Below are 14,377 nucleotides of genomic sequence, written 5' to 3' on the forward strand. Positions count from 1 at the left end.
GGGTGGCAGAACCTTGCCAGCTTCTGCAGGACTGCCAAGCAGGATAAGTGAGGATAGTTGTAGGGCCTGAAGAGCAGGGTAAAGGCAGCTGTCAGCCTCTGCAAGCATCAAAGCACCCAAAGGGTTTGAGTCTCTTCCTGCAAGACAGCGCTCTTCCCCAGTTCAATATCTGTTTCTCTGACACTGAACAGTTTCTGCAGTTCTCAGAAGGACTCTGATTCTCAAACTACAACATAGGCGAATGGTGTCATCCAATTTGTGCACTCAAGAAAGATGTCCAAAGTTTTAAAACAGGATGAGAAGCAAAAGGCTATTTCACTTGAAGTGGAAAAGAGACCTCATTAAAGGAACTCAGAGGTGCCCTGTCAATACTAAAGCAAATTGTTTGAGCAGGGTCAGAGAGGCACTGAGAGCCTCTGCAGAGTGTGGTTTCTCTAACTAGATCAGGAGATGTGGCTGGAAAGGGACTTTACTGCTTCACTTTCATAGCATCTAAACAAAGCAGTAGAAAATGAGCTCACAAAAAAAAATGCCAGGAAAGAAAGTATAGTCAATTTTAATCACCACCAAGATTATTAATTGCAAGTTACTTATAGTGTTTGTAATGTTTTACAGACCACTAGGAGACAACGTTCCCATACACCGTTTGAAATTAAATCCTCTTCAGAATTTGTTTACACATTGGAAGGATCTGTCAAAATAACAGATGCAATATTTGCATTTGATTTACCTTGTATGAAGAAAGGGTTAATGTGCCTGTACGTGATTCTTAGCTATCTTTTCAAATGCAGTCTCTTCACAGGAAACGATGGGGGCAACTGATAGGAAACATATTTGGTGGCTGAGCTAACCAATTTTCCCAGCCCAGTGAAGAAGATAACAAGTAACTGTAAAGGCAATGAGTGTTGAAACAGTTCAGTAATGCATTTTCTTACTAAAACTGGGTAACAGCATTTTTCCTCTCTCTAAGAAAGATAGTGACTCTAACTGTCTCCAACTTCTTGGGCACATCCCTGTGAATAATGTAAAGTGAAGTCTGTTTGTACCACGTATCTAAAAAACTACTAGGAAAGAATATGTGAAATAACTCAGATCTTCTTACTCTTCGTAATTATACTGTAGGGAACTAGATCCCACTTCAGAAATCAAGTACATAATTACAGCCTAAACCATTAGGAAGCTCATTTTTAATCCTAGCTCCTTGATATAATGGTGTCAATACTACTCATATGGATCTTACTAGTACAGTAATATGGAATAATTCCTCTGCTAGGAGGGAAATAGTTTAGATTTATAATAGTGCAGGTGAGACCAAATCAGAGCCTCATATCTATGGGGTTATTCATATCTAATGCAGTCATTGACACCAGGCTAGCCATAAACCCTGGTGCTGCTGTTAACCGAATGAGCAAGCTTTCACGCGAATTCCTATTCATTATATTACAGCTGTTTCAGCTTTCCTGTTTCAAGTAGGTAAATATTTATATAGGTATTACTGTAGCAAGATTATAGTATGTCTGAAGACTTTCTTGCAGATGCAAATTTATTTAAATACCAGATGAAATCCTGAAAGATGTTCTTGGGGCTTGAAACTTTCACAAGACTTGCAAGTATCCTTGCGCTGGGAACAGTGCTTCATAGTGAAAATGATACTTTGGTTAAACATAAGAAGTCAGAGTAGCACCAGTCATAGCTCAATGGACGAACTCATTGCCAGAAGGACACTCAGAGTTGACAAGCTCAGTGTTAGGATCTTAGGCAAGACATGCTCTTGTACCCTGAGAAAGACATCCCAACCAAAGAAACAGAACAAATTAGGAATAAAAAGTCCTTCAAGGCAGGTCATGCTATTTTAAGGTTGTTTTCACTATTGAACTCTAAGAAGCTTTGGCTAAAAGCCATGGGCCATTGTTTCAAATTAAACGTTAAGCAAGTGGTCCTGACAAACATGGAAGAGTTGATCAACTCTTTCCTCTCGTAAGAAAGCAGAGACATCAGGACACTGCTGACACTTCCCTCACAGGTATACACTGCATTGTTAAAAACTTTGTATCAAAATCATTTCTAGACTGCAACTCTCCTTAGTTTGCTTCCTGGAAGACAACATTTTCAGAACCCTGGTAAAATTCCAGCTGTGACAGATGATCCTGCTTCTGTATCACATTTTTATTCGGTAAAAGAAGTCCTGCCCTCCATGATAGACCTGCTGGGTCTTGAGTTTCTTGGCTCAGTTTATTCCAGTGACCCCGGGGAAGTTCAGGGTCCCTGCTCTGTGGTGGGTGTAGAGCACTGAGTGCTTTAATGCTACTGCGCAGCTCTAGAGCTAAGCAGGCATATGACCATTACACAGCTCGTACAAAAGCCACAGAGTTTACATAGTAAAATCAATGCTTTCTCTTGGATTAGCTTCAAAATACATTGGAATCTAGATCAAGAGCTTGGTCCTGCAGCCTGTCCCCATGTGAGTGATCATATTCAATGCCATGGTACTGTTTACCTGGCAATAGGCAGTAAAATGAGGTCGCTGTGTATTGACACAAATGTCACTGAGCAAAATGTCTCTAATTTGCTGTAGAATGAGGGAGGTACTTTAAAAACATGTTGTAAAAAAGGTCAACCCATGTTTCCTCCTCACTGAAGGGAGAAGAAATAGAGAAGGCACAACTCTGGCGTGAAACCAAAAATAAACCCAGACTATCTTAGATAAGGTACCTCCAACATTTTTTTGCAGAGACTAGAAAAAGGGTTCAAGGACTATGTCTCGTGGTCAGGAAGTCACAATTAAAAAGCACCTTGAGTTGTATCAGTAAATACAGAGTAATTTCCAAGGAAAGCCCAAGCTTTCTCCCCAGTGGCAGAGAGGATTCGGTTCCAACAGCTGTCAGAGACAAAAATACAAACCCAAAAATGCTAGGGCAGACCCAGGGCTGCTGGCGACCTGATTTCAGCAAGCAGCTCTCTGAAAACAGTACAAAAAAGTAGAATTGTCTGTGTGGAAATGACAATTAAAAAAACCTGACAACTGAATTTGTAGTGTGCTTGATTAGCGGGCATGGAATATTTTCTTAAGTGTCTCTCTCCATAAATAGTTCTTGTAGTTTGCTGTTGTAAACAAGGAGAAATTTTATGAATAAGGTGTTTTGAATGTTGATCTGCTTGGCACAATCAAATGGGCAATTGAATCCAAAATAGTCACTGCAAATTATATTTTGGAACATTTTTTCCCTCTGATCCAACTTCAGCGGTTGCCAACGAAACAGTGAAAAATGGCTGAAGCACAAATTTTGATATTGAAAAAAACATTTTTTTCAGTTGTGGGGTATTTTCATAATGTCCTTCTTAGAAGCTTATTTATTTTGTAGATCTCTTCAGAGAAGCATAGGATAACCACAGCACACAAAATAATTCCTGATTTGCTGATGTGCTTTAAAGATTTCTTCTTTTTTTTTTCTTTAAAGAGATAGCCGAAATAAACTGGAAAAAAAACACTAGTCCTGGAAAAAAACAACAAAGCAAACATGGATACATCTCAAAATTCACATAAGTATTACCTGTGTAGTCACCGGCACACTGAAGGACATTTTCGATATGTAAAGACTGCAAAGCTGAACCTAATTCTCCCTTATATCTCATGGTGGTATAGGGAAAATCTAGTAAAGAAATTTAGCTCAAGCCTTGAGATCAGACGCTACTCATTTGCAGTTCTCGATGTCTTTGGCTCCAACAAAAATAAATGAAAGCAAAATAATCTGAGAAAAACAAAAACCATAATGGTTTTAACAGCAGCGACCTAAGAAAACAAATCTCTGTCCTCTGCTTGCTGGGAGAGGCAAGTGGCTGCTGCAGCTGCATTTGCCATGGGGCAGGAAATGTTTTGCTGTACTTTCCAGCCTCGGGGATGGCCCCAATGCCTGACTTCTCCTTCTCTACTGTCCTAGAAAGCTTCTTATGTTGTCCTCTTGCACCGGCTCCAAAGCACTCTGCTTTTGTCTTATTACATATACTGGCGTGTTAATCCATTACGTGAAAAAAGACTGCTTTCTTTTGTTTTGCAAACTGAGTCAGAAGATTATAAGAAACTAGATTTACAGCAGCCCCCATATCCTTAATGCTGTATCACAATGCACAGCATTGAAATAATAAAGGAATAAAGCTGTGTTGCTCCATTGAACTGTAATTTGGAGGGTGCCAACCACCTTGACGCTCTCTGTGTGTAAACGAAAGGCAAGGTTTTATTAGAAGGCCAAGTCACACAAGTACCCTGGGGAAACAGGACGAGCTACTATTACTGAAGGAGATTCCCCACCACTGCCATGAGGTCCTTGGCTGTTTTCCTCTCAGTCACTTTCCCAGCTTCTTTCTGATATCCTCTGATTCTGTTTCCTCCCATCACCTCCCTCACTCCTCTGCTCTGTCTCCCCCAGACCCTGCAGATGCTGGTGAGCACTGGCTGAAGATGGCCTAGGACTTCTCTGCAGCCCGCTGAAGAAGTTATCCCAGGTGGGTGCATGTGGTCTATTGCCCACTGCTGGTGGTCAACTCCATAGGCTCCACTTTCTCAGCTCAACAAATCATACCAATGTCACAGGTCCACCTCAGCGCCACCACCTATACTCCATTGCCTCTCACTGCCTTCAGTGGATGGAACTAGATAGCTATGGGAGCCCTTGAACAAAAGGATCCCATCCCCAGCACTGCTCCCTCCATCAGTGTCTCTAGACATGCTCACCTGCGCCTTCACGTGCTAAGGGCTGTGCATGGGTTGTGGCACTCCCCATCTCTGCTGAGGCATTCCTGGAGACTGCAAGCCAAGCCATGGCTGTGCTTTCTCCCAACATTTAGACAAGAACAGCAGCAAAGTCATGGGCTGCGGAGTGCTCTCCGTGTTCCCAGGAGATGACCCCACACCCTCCCTGTCCTTCAGGTCGTTGCAGCTTGTCATGTCCCTGTCTGATCTCAACAACCCATTAACACGTATGAATAGGAGCAGCAAACGGCATTTTCCTATCTTCACACACCCCTGTTCTGGGTTCACTGGTCGCTTTGCTGCAAAGGGCATAGCAGAAACAGGATCTTTTCTGCACTTGACACCTGGCTGTGACAGCCTGGAAGTTTCCCAGCTGGCCAGAGCCCCTTGCGACCCAGAGACTGGAGCCCAGCTCTTGTGGGGAAGGACTGGCTGCTTCCCGGGGTAGCATGGTTCACGGGCACAGCCTTCATTTCCCATATCCAGGCAACCAAGCCACAACTGCTCCAACCCATCGAAGCATCAACTGAAATGTCATGCAGATTCTGGCTAAGCAGTGCCACCAAGGTCCCCCTTTCCTGCACACAAGACCAAAGGTCAGGAGCAACCACAGCGAGGATAAGTCAGAAATACCCTACCAGGCTTCAGCTGTTCTAACGCAGCCAAGGAGGCTTCAGGAGAGGGGGACCTGTAGGGTGAGGCAGCACAGAGCAGCCCTGTGAGCCACCTGTCTCCTTCCTTGGAGCAGGGGGTGCTGCAGCATCTCATGCAGGTACTTGGCAAAAGCACAGCCAATTCTTTTATTTCACTACCTTCTAAAATTTTCTGCCATTATCCTTCCAGCCACCAGTAGATGGTGATACTTTATCTCCATCCAAGATTCATACATATGCTGGAGAGCCAGGGAGGCAGCATGACAGCCAGTTTGAGAAGAGACTAAAAAATAATATACGTATATAATTCCAAAAGTCTGGCTCCAGACAATGTCCTGCTTGTGCAGATGTCGATTTTGGAGGTCTAGCTAATATCCCCAACCTCACTCGGGGAACTTGGCTAGATTTTCAGAGCTGCAAAAACTTCAACTGTGGCTGTATCACTTGCTTCCTGATGCGATCCTTTGTGTATGTTCGAATGACAGCATAAGAGGAGGCCTGAAGGCACAGCTCTTCATGGAATCTGCACAGTCTGGGCATCAGAGAGATGAAGACATTTTATTTATTGCTGGGAATGCAAATAACATCCTCACCATCTCTAATGAAGCACAGTCCTGGAGGTGTGTTTAGTGATCACATTCTCTTGAAAAGCTCCCTTTATTTTACAGACTTATCTTCCTGCAGCAAGTGAAAAACAGTGCGAATTACTGATCTGTACAGCAATGTGAATCACTGATCAACACAGCCCTCTGTAGAAAATGTGCTCTGATACTTCCAGCTCTTACAAATTGCCTTCAGAGCTGTGCTTGTGCAAGAACTAACCTAATCAGGAATAAAAATAGAGCAGATCTAGCTAAATCCTGCCTAAAACTGCAGTGGCAACTTTTTAGTCATTCCTGATTTATTGATATATCATTTACTTCAGGACAAGACTTGTGTGGTCATGAATGACGTGGTCCTAAGAACAAGAAAAGGATGGCAGGATAAGAAAGCCCTATTTAACACTAAGCCGCATGGCCAGCCACCTTGCAGGCATGCTAAGAGTGACTGAAAAAAGTACAGACCAGAGCAGATCTTTCCCCTGTTATTGCTCCAGTTAAAGGCCTGATCTTCCTCTCCCAGAAGGTCTGTGGGTTACATGTGTGATCATTTTATCTGCCCTAAACCCATTGCTAACACATTATCACCCATTCAGCCATGAGGCATTTTTTGGCTGATGCCTTTCGTAGATGTTCCTACCCCACTGCCTGGAGAAACTACTTTACAGCCTCACCAACTCATCCTTGCTTTGCCTGGATCCACTCTCGGGTGCTCCAGGTTGTGCCTTTAGTGCCACCAGCCCGTGCAGGCATTTCATGGCTTGGGATTTGTCCAGCTTGTGGCTTTACAAAGGACAACAGCAGATGCCAAACCTGTGGACACCTCTCGACAGAAAGTGCAGGGCATAACTCAAAACACAAGAGGCTGGGCTCAATTCGCTAGTTTGCGTGGGGCATTGATATTACCAATATGAACCTGTAACGTTATTATGAAAACTGGGATCTAAAATCAGTTTTCCCTCTTACCTAAACATTGCACGTAGCCCAGTGAAATGGGCAACTGAGAAGAAAGTGGTCTTGGTTAAATCACCCCGGCTGCTGGATGTAGCTATCCGTTGGGTTTCGGCTTTACCTACCGCCCAGTTAGCAGCAGTTAGCTGTGTGTTTCTTTCCTCAAAGTGCCATTTCCAGACAACTAATTTAGACTCAAAATATCTCCTTCTCCTTAGGGTTTGAAGAAGACAGAAACACAAATTAGAGAGGAACCATTCAGATTTAGCGAGAGGCTGTAAACATTTCACCCGACGAAGAGAATAATCATCAGTGGATAATTTTAGAATCCCATAAAAGAGCCACCCAGGCAGACCTCAGGAAAGACCTCCAAAATACACATACAGAAATAGGATATAAAACAACGAAGAGCAATCAGTTCCCAGAAAATCCCGCCCAGAGTGGTAAGGCTGAGATTATGCTGGCCAAGCCCAAGAGGGAGAGAAAAGAGCAGTCAGGGCTCCACGAGTGCCCTGGTGAGGTAGCGGTGCCACTCAGCAGCCCCAGCCTGTGTGTTTCTCACCTTCTGTGAAATGAATTCCCTCTTGGAGCCTCTCCTGCATGCATGGGGAGTAGCTGACTGTGGCAGCTGGCAAACGGCTCTGGTGAGAACAGTGAAAGGTGTCATTAAAATTTAAAAAAAAAAAAAAAAGCCAAAAAAAACCCCAACAAATAAGAGTGAGAGCAACAGATACATTTGACAGAAAAATCACATCAGAAGCAGATTATAGAGAAATGACTGTGGTGAAATTGCAGCTTCGTGCTAAAGAGGCACCTGCTGTGCCTACTGTTAATTAATTGCCACAGCATCAGATGCTGCTAGAAACACCTCACCGCAGCCAGAGAAATGTGTCTTGACTGTGGAAAAACTTTCACTTTCTGCGTTCTCCAAGCAGCTCTCTGTGGAATTAAACCCTCAAGCTATCTGATAGGATAAATGCTCCCAGTTAGCCCAAAATCTCACAGTCACAAGATGGGTGCGCCATGGCAGGCTTCAAATCTTTGGTGTCTTAAGGTGGTCTTGACCCAGGCATGGGATGAGCTGCTCATGGCGGCTGTTTCCCATGAAAACTGCTCCACGTGGTTTTAATAATTTCTGCCCCCATCTTTACAAGATGTGCCATGCAATGCCATGATTGAGAGCAGAGCTGGGCCATCCAGGAGCTGCAGCAGCACCTCCTCCCAGCTCTGTGAAAGACTGCAGAGGAGAAATATTTGTCCCCAGACAAAGTGCTCACACTCAGTCTGTCTATGCCCACTTCCCTGCAGGCACACAGGGGTTCCCCTGCCAGCTGACGGCTCCTGCCTTCTCCTCATGCTCTTCCCTAACCTGCCATCAGCAGGGGCTCAGCCTGTCCTGCTGCTGACCAATGCCTTAGAGCTGTCTCCTGGGTCAGGCTCTGTCCCTTCTGGCCTACCCCCATCCCACTGCGTCACTCATCACCTGGGAGCTGCAGGGACCCCATTGCACTGCCCCCAACCTTTGTTCATCCCACTCCCCATGGCCCTGCTGTTTCTGCCCAGAGGGGACCAGCTGTTTGCAAGGGGCGAGAAGCCTGGATCAGCTCTGCTGAAGGATGTTGTGTCCCAGTGCGATGACAGGAGCAGGAGTAGGCCTGCAATAGCTTTGTCTTCCCTTCTCTCAGCACCAAAGTTTTCTCCTCATGTCCGTGTTGCTCAGCTCTCTCACCAGCCACTTCTCTTTTCCCTTAAATTTAGCCAAATTTCTCCTATGCCCATTTGTAAAATACCCTCAGGGAGGTACCTGCCATGAAAGCAGTTCTCAGCACAAGTCCCCGCTGCACGCCAGCAATGCAGGCAGCCCCAGCTCTATGGCATTTCAGCATCAGATTTATTATTAATTATCAATGTCATTATTACAATGTACCTACGAGACCTGGCCATCTAGCAAAGCTCTGCGCAGAATATTAAAATGTTAATTCCCCTTCAAGATGAGAACTTGCTGGTGTCTCTCTGCTCATTTGTTTGCAAATGTCGTCTTCCTGTCGAGGCTGTATTCCCAGCAGACACGGCTTGCATAAACAGGCCCTGTTTAAGAAAGCGTATATCTCACACATTCATGCATTATAGGCCTAATTGGGATTACTGTGACACTATAAGAAAAACATTCTGGTTTGGCTGATGCATTTTAAAGATCTTATTGTGCCTTTAGAATGCCTCGATGCAGTGGCAGCTTGAGGATATATGGTGGAGGACATAGTTTTCTTCTGCAAAGCATGACTTTGCTGGCTGTAATAAGTTATTTAAGGCACAGCTCATTCTTGTGTAATTCTCCAAATGGTGTGCTGGTGTGTGACTGCTGCAGCTGTCCTGGGTTTTGCCCTGGTATCAGGTTCTCGCTTGGACAGTGGGCAGCAGTGTGGCTCTTGGCAGCAATAGCTGTCCTGGGCCAGGAGCCAGCACCCGCTGGAGTCGATGGGAGTCCTTGCTATGCCACCAAAGGCTCAGGGGCTCTGCTCCCCAGGCAGAGACACCCTCCCTATTGGCACAGGAGAGAAAATCCTCTATTTTTAATGGCAGTGGTTAATAGGATATGGGTTTTAATGCTAATGCTAGGTAGGTGAATAGGTAGCTCAGATAAAACAGAGTAACAGGCTGTAGCCCTGCAAGCGTGCAGCAGCAGAGCAAAGAAGTGTTGTCATTCCTTTCTCCCTGTACCGAGTTTCCTTGGAGAGCTCCATGTGAGTTGCCAGCCCCTGGAGAATTACCTTCCCTCTTCACTGCCCAAGTTTCTCCTGAATATGCCTGAATTCTCTTTTCAGCTGCATGATAATTCCCTGCAATTGATAAAGCAGGGAAATTGTTACAGGATGCATTATAAGGTAACTTAGCCAGCATTCCGTTATATGGCAGAGGGAGCGAAAGAATTTGGCAATTACAAGTGCAAACACGGCAGCAAACAAGCAAATGAAACCAAGATCTCTCCCCACAGGTATTTCTGTTAGAGCCTGCCATCGTTATCCCTCTGCCACTGAGCAAGACTGGCAGTGTTATCTCAATTTGTGCAATACCCCTAATGTTTAGAACTATTTCAACAGCTCTGAATCTTGGGGGATACAGAAACAGAGCCAGAAACTAGCTTGGAGGGAAAGATCGGACGGTTTTTACAGCTTTACAGCAAATGTCACTCAAACACGTAGTACAGGCCATCTCATTAAACAGGGTCTTCCTTCTCTCCACAGTCACAGTACCCATCCCACTTACAAATACCTGCCTTATATTATGGCTGCATCTCTGTGCTTTTACAAATTAGTTGCAGTGCGGTTTGCCTCTGCCTGATGGGAAAGCTACATGACTGGTAACAACCTCCTCCTCGAGTTAGGGATGCAATCCTGTTTGCAAGTGCTTAAAAGTTTCAGGCATAGCTAGCACACCTGAGAGAGGCAGGAGAGTCAAACAAACCATGGATTAAAACAAAAAAATCACATTTAAGATGTAGCAAAAAGGATGTCAGGCACCTGCACGTGTAACGTTCAGGGCTAAAGAAGTCAATGTCACAGCACCCAGAGTTGATTCCCAAGGATGCCTGTCTCCTGGTACCAGAACTACTCCCAGTCTCATTTCTGAGCTGCCCACAAAAAGCTTTAATTCAGAGATGGATCAAAATGTACAGAAGGGCCAGAGCAGACACTCTGCATGGTTTTGCATGGACAGGGGTGTTGGAATGCCACCAACTTTAAAAAAAAATCACCTAAATCTCTGTCCCACACAACTGTCACTGCTCACAACCAGGGACTGGCACCACTCCAGAGTACCCAGCCACAAATCTCAGTCTAATTCAGTCCTAGTAGGAAAGAAAGGAAGAGAATAGAGAAATAAAAAGCAGAGCTACGGCCATGGTGAGTATTCCAGCCTGTTTTTTCACAGATGGAGAAGAAACCCTGAGTACAGAGAAGCAAGACTGAGCCAACAGCATGACCAACAGTGCCTGCTGGGGCAGGGGTTACTTCTTGCCGTCCTGCTGAAGCCCCCCACCCTGTTCCATCTGGAAACTGCCTGCTGTCCCCTCTGTGAGCAATGTGCTCTGATGAGTTTCCACAGCAGTGGAGGTAAACGTGGCAACTGCAGGAGGGAAGCCCCAGATACTATCAGGGAGCGTGAAGCCTGCTGATGGTGCTAAAGGTGCTCGACCTGGCAGGCTGGGCTCTTGGGGTGCCTTTGCTCTGCAATGTTATCTAAAAACTTAGACATGAAGAAGCCAAAATACTTGCCCAGCAGTCTGGAAAACACGTTCCTTATGCAAGGAAAAACACAGCTTATCTACACTGCAGAGATACAGAGGGAGGAAGGCACTTGCTGCAAATCACACCATCGCTCTTTGTGCACCAGGTACATGTACAGATCTCCTTTGCTGGGCTGCCTGGGCCCCAGACAAGAAGAGCAATCTGATATGTAAATAGATTCGGGCACTGCTGCCCAGAGGTGCAAAAGTCCCATCCAGCCAGGCTGAACTCACTGATGTCAGCCCCATCCAGTCACCAAAGTGCCCGGCTGCCCGCTTCCCCCTTGCCCAGACAGACCCTGCTGTTCCACCCGCCCCAGCCGGATGGTTTGGCAGCTCTTGCCCAGCCTGCAGGAGATCAGCCTTGGCTCTGGGATTAGTTCCAGCAGGGGCAAGTAAGGGGCTCAGCCCCAAAGGCCGCTTCCCTTTGTGGCTTTGTCCCACTGCCCCTGCAGCCAGTGCTCCACAGGGGGATCATCCTCATCTTGTCCTCCTCCAGCCCCAAGGGAAAGACATCAAGGAAGTGCCAATGCAACAGAGCTTACAGCTAAAGGACTCTGTAGAGGACAGGCTGACCCTGGGATGGTTGTCACCGACGGCCTTCTTTGAGGTTGGACACAGAGGCAAGATGTTGGTGTCAGGATGTACGTGGATGCCAGGCAATGGCAGGTCAGGGCTTGGCTTTGCTGAGGTCACATCTCTGTGCAGCCTGGCCATAGCAATGGGGTTATGGAAACAGGTTGGTAGTTAACACAGCCCTCAGTCCCGCCAGCTGGAAGCATCACTCTGTTGGGCCCCCGGCCCAGGACTACCAGAAAAACATAGTATCATCTCTGGCCAGAGCACTACCACGAAACCACAACAACTTTCCTTTTCCGTCTCCCTCCTGGGCTTCATCCACCCCATGGGATTTGCCAGCAGATGGCAGGCAACCCCTGGCAGAGGTCCTGGCCAGCCACACTCGGCTACCGAGCTCCTCCATCCCATTCAAACAGCAGCAATGTCTCCTCGTGGCTCTCTACCCCTTCCCCGGCCATGCCCACATCTGCACCCGCACCAGGAACGGTGCTGACACAAACCACTGGGATATGTGAGTGCAGTAACATTCCATGGGAGTCTGCAGCCCTCAAGAGGTGGATGAAAAAGAGCCAGGGTTCAGCTGAGTGCATGGAGATGTTTAGCTTCAATACCAGCAGTATGGAGAAAAGAGCCACGCTCAGCTCTCTAACAGTCATTTAACCCAGAGAAACACTTTTAACATTAAAATTTATGATAGGAGAAAGAAAGAGCAGGACAGATATCACATCTGCTGCCTCTGACCCCACACAGGGTTGTCTGTTAGGCTCAAGCTCCGATATTAAATTTTCTTTTTTTATTTAAGGAAAAAAAAGGCCCATTATCAAAGACACAGAATCAACACCAAGAAGCAAACAGACACTGCACTGCAGACTTCAGATCTGGGGTCCCTGTAACTACTCGTTCTGGCTGGGCACAGCTCTCTGCCCAGGACATGGGCACCAAAACCCACGCTTCCAAATCCGGTCATAACACCATGGAGACAACTGGCAGAAAGACTTGCGAGTACAAACCAGCAATGGCTAGCGACAGACATTTCATTTTCAGTCTTCAAGAATTTGTTTGCAAAAGCAAAGTCAGACTGCAACTCTTTTGCTCTGTAGCCTCCCAGTGAAACCAGTGACAAGTCTGCTCCAAAAGGCTCTAGGAAAGGAATTGACTCAGTCTTGCACTCTAATTATTTGTGGTTTATGTGATGGAGAGCATTTAACCAAACTCCTGTCAAGAAATGCCAATTTCAACATTTGTACATAGCGATCTGCTAAGGGAGGAAAACTTATAAAACAATCCCCATAACTGATGGACAGCACCAGCTTCCTAAAGAGTAACGCTGTCGTTGATAGGGCTGCAAACCCCAGCTCTCCTTTGGCACATCCACACTCAGCAGGAGCCACTGCTGGTACAGGTGGGACTGCACTGTCTCCATGGCCGTTTTGGCTCAGTTGAGCAGCCCTAGCTGGGCTGGGGAGCAAGGCTTTGTGGCTCTTCCTCCTCCTACAGCCTGCACATACTCTTGCCAGCTGCCAAAGGGCAGCATCTGTAGCCTATACGTTATTCATTCTTTAGCACTGGGGGTGTGCAGCGCCTGGGTGCTCACAGCCCGAGGTGTTTCTCACCATGGCTCACCTTTTGCAGATGCATCATAGCAGATAAACATCTCTCCCAGGCTTAACCATCGCAACCGGTGGGGTTTCACCTTCCCATTGGCACTGCCAGGGGGTGGCTGGCTTGGACTGCTGAGCACAGCATCCACCTCCGCGCTGTCTCCGCACACACAACACGCAGGCTGGCACACTCCCGGTGCAGCTGGACCAGTGCCCTCTTCTCCAAGCACAGTGAGAGCTACAACACAACCCGTGTATGCCCAGCTCTGCCCATGCAGGGTGCATGCTACAGCATAGGTCTCTTCTTTTACACATGTTCAACTGGGCGCTGTGCTGGCTCCTCTGAGCCAGGACAGACACCCCTGCAGCACTGCCCACTGGGCACTCCTCCGAGCAGAGCTGAGGTTTGGGACAGTGACAGATCTACTGTCCTGATGCCTGAATTTGCCCTTGGCAGCCCTACACCCTGGCTCCATGGGATGGTCCTGCACCTTTGGGATACCAGCAACTAGGAAGTATTTCAGGTCATTCACTCCCATGCTCAGGTTTCTTCTGGAGCTTTCAACAATCCTCCTGAGAGGGCAGTCATGCCTTGGACAAGCAGATTCATGGAGAAGCTTCTGGATGATGCTATAGCATTGCCGCTGTGGGTCATACCATGAACTCCTCTCATGGACAGGGTGTGCTCCCAAGAGATTGCTGCCTCAGAGCTGTGCTCCCCTACGCACAGCAGCATGAGATGATAATCCTGTCTTCTGACTTCGACTCCTCCTCCTTGAGATGCTGCTGCCCAACACGGCCCTGCACACATGTAGCTAAATTTACTTAAGACTTTGTGTTAACAGGCTAGAACTGATCTGCCCTTTAAACTTTGTAAAACAACAGGCAAGAAGTTTTAATTCTGTACGTCTTTGGACAGCAAATGGGAACCATGGGTTCATCATGGCTTCACCACTGCTAACGTC

The sequence above is a fragment of the Cuculus canorus genome, chromosome 3 (assembly GCF_017976375.1).
Source record: "Cuculus canorus isolate bCucCan1 chromosome 3, bCucCan1.pri, whole genome shotgun sequence".
Lineage (NCBI taxonomy): Eukaryota > Metazoa > Chordata > Aves > Cuculiformes > Cuculidae > Cuculus > Cuculus canorus.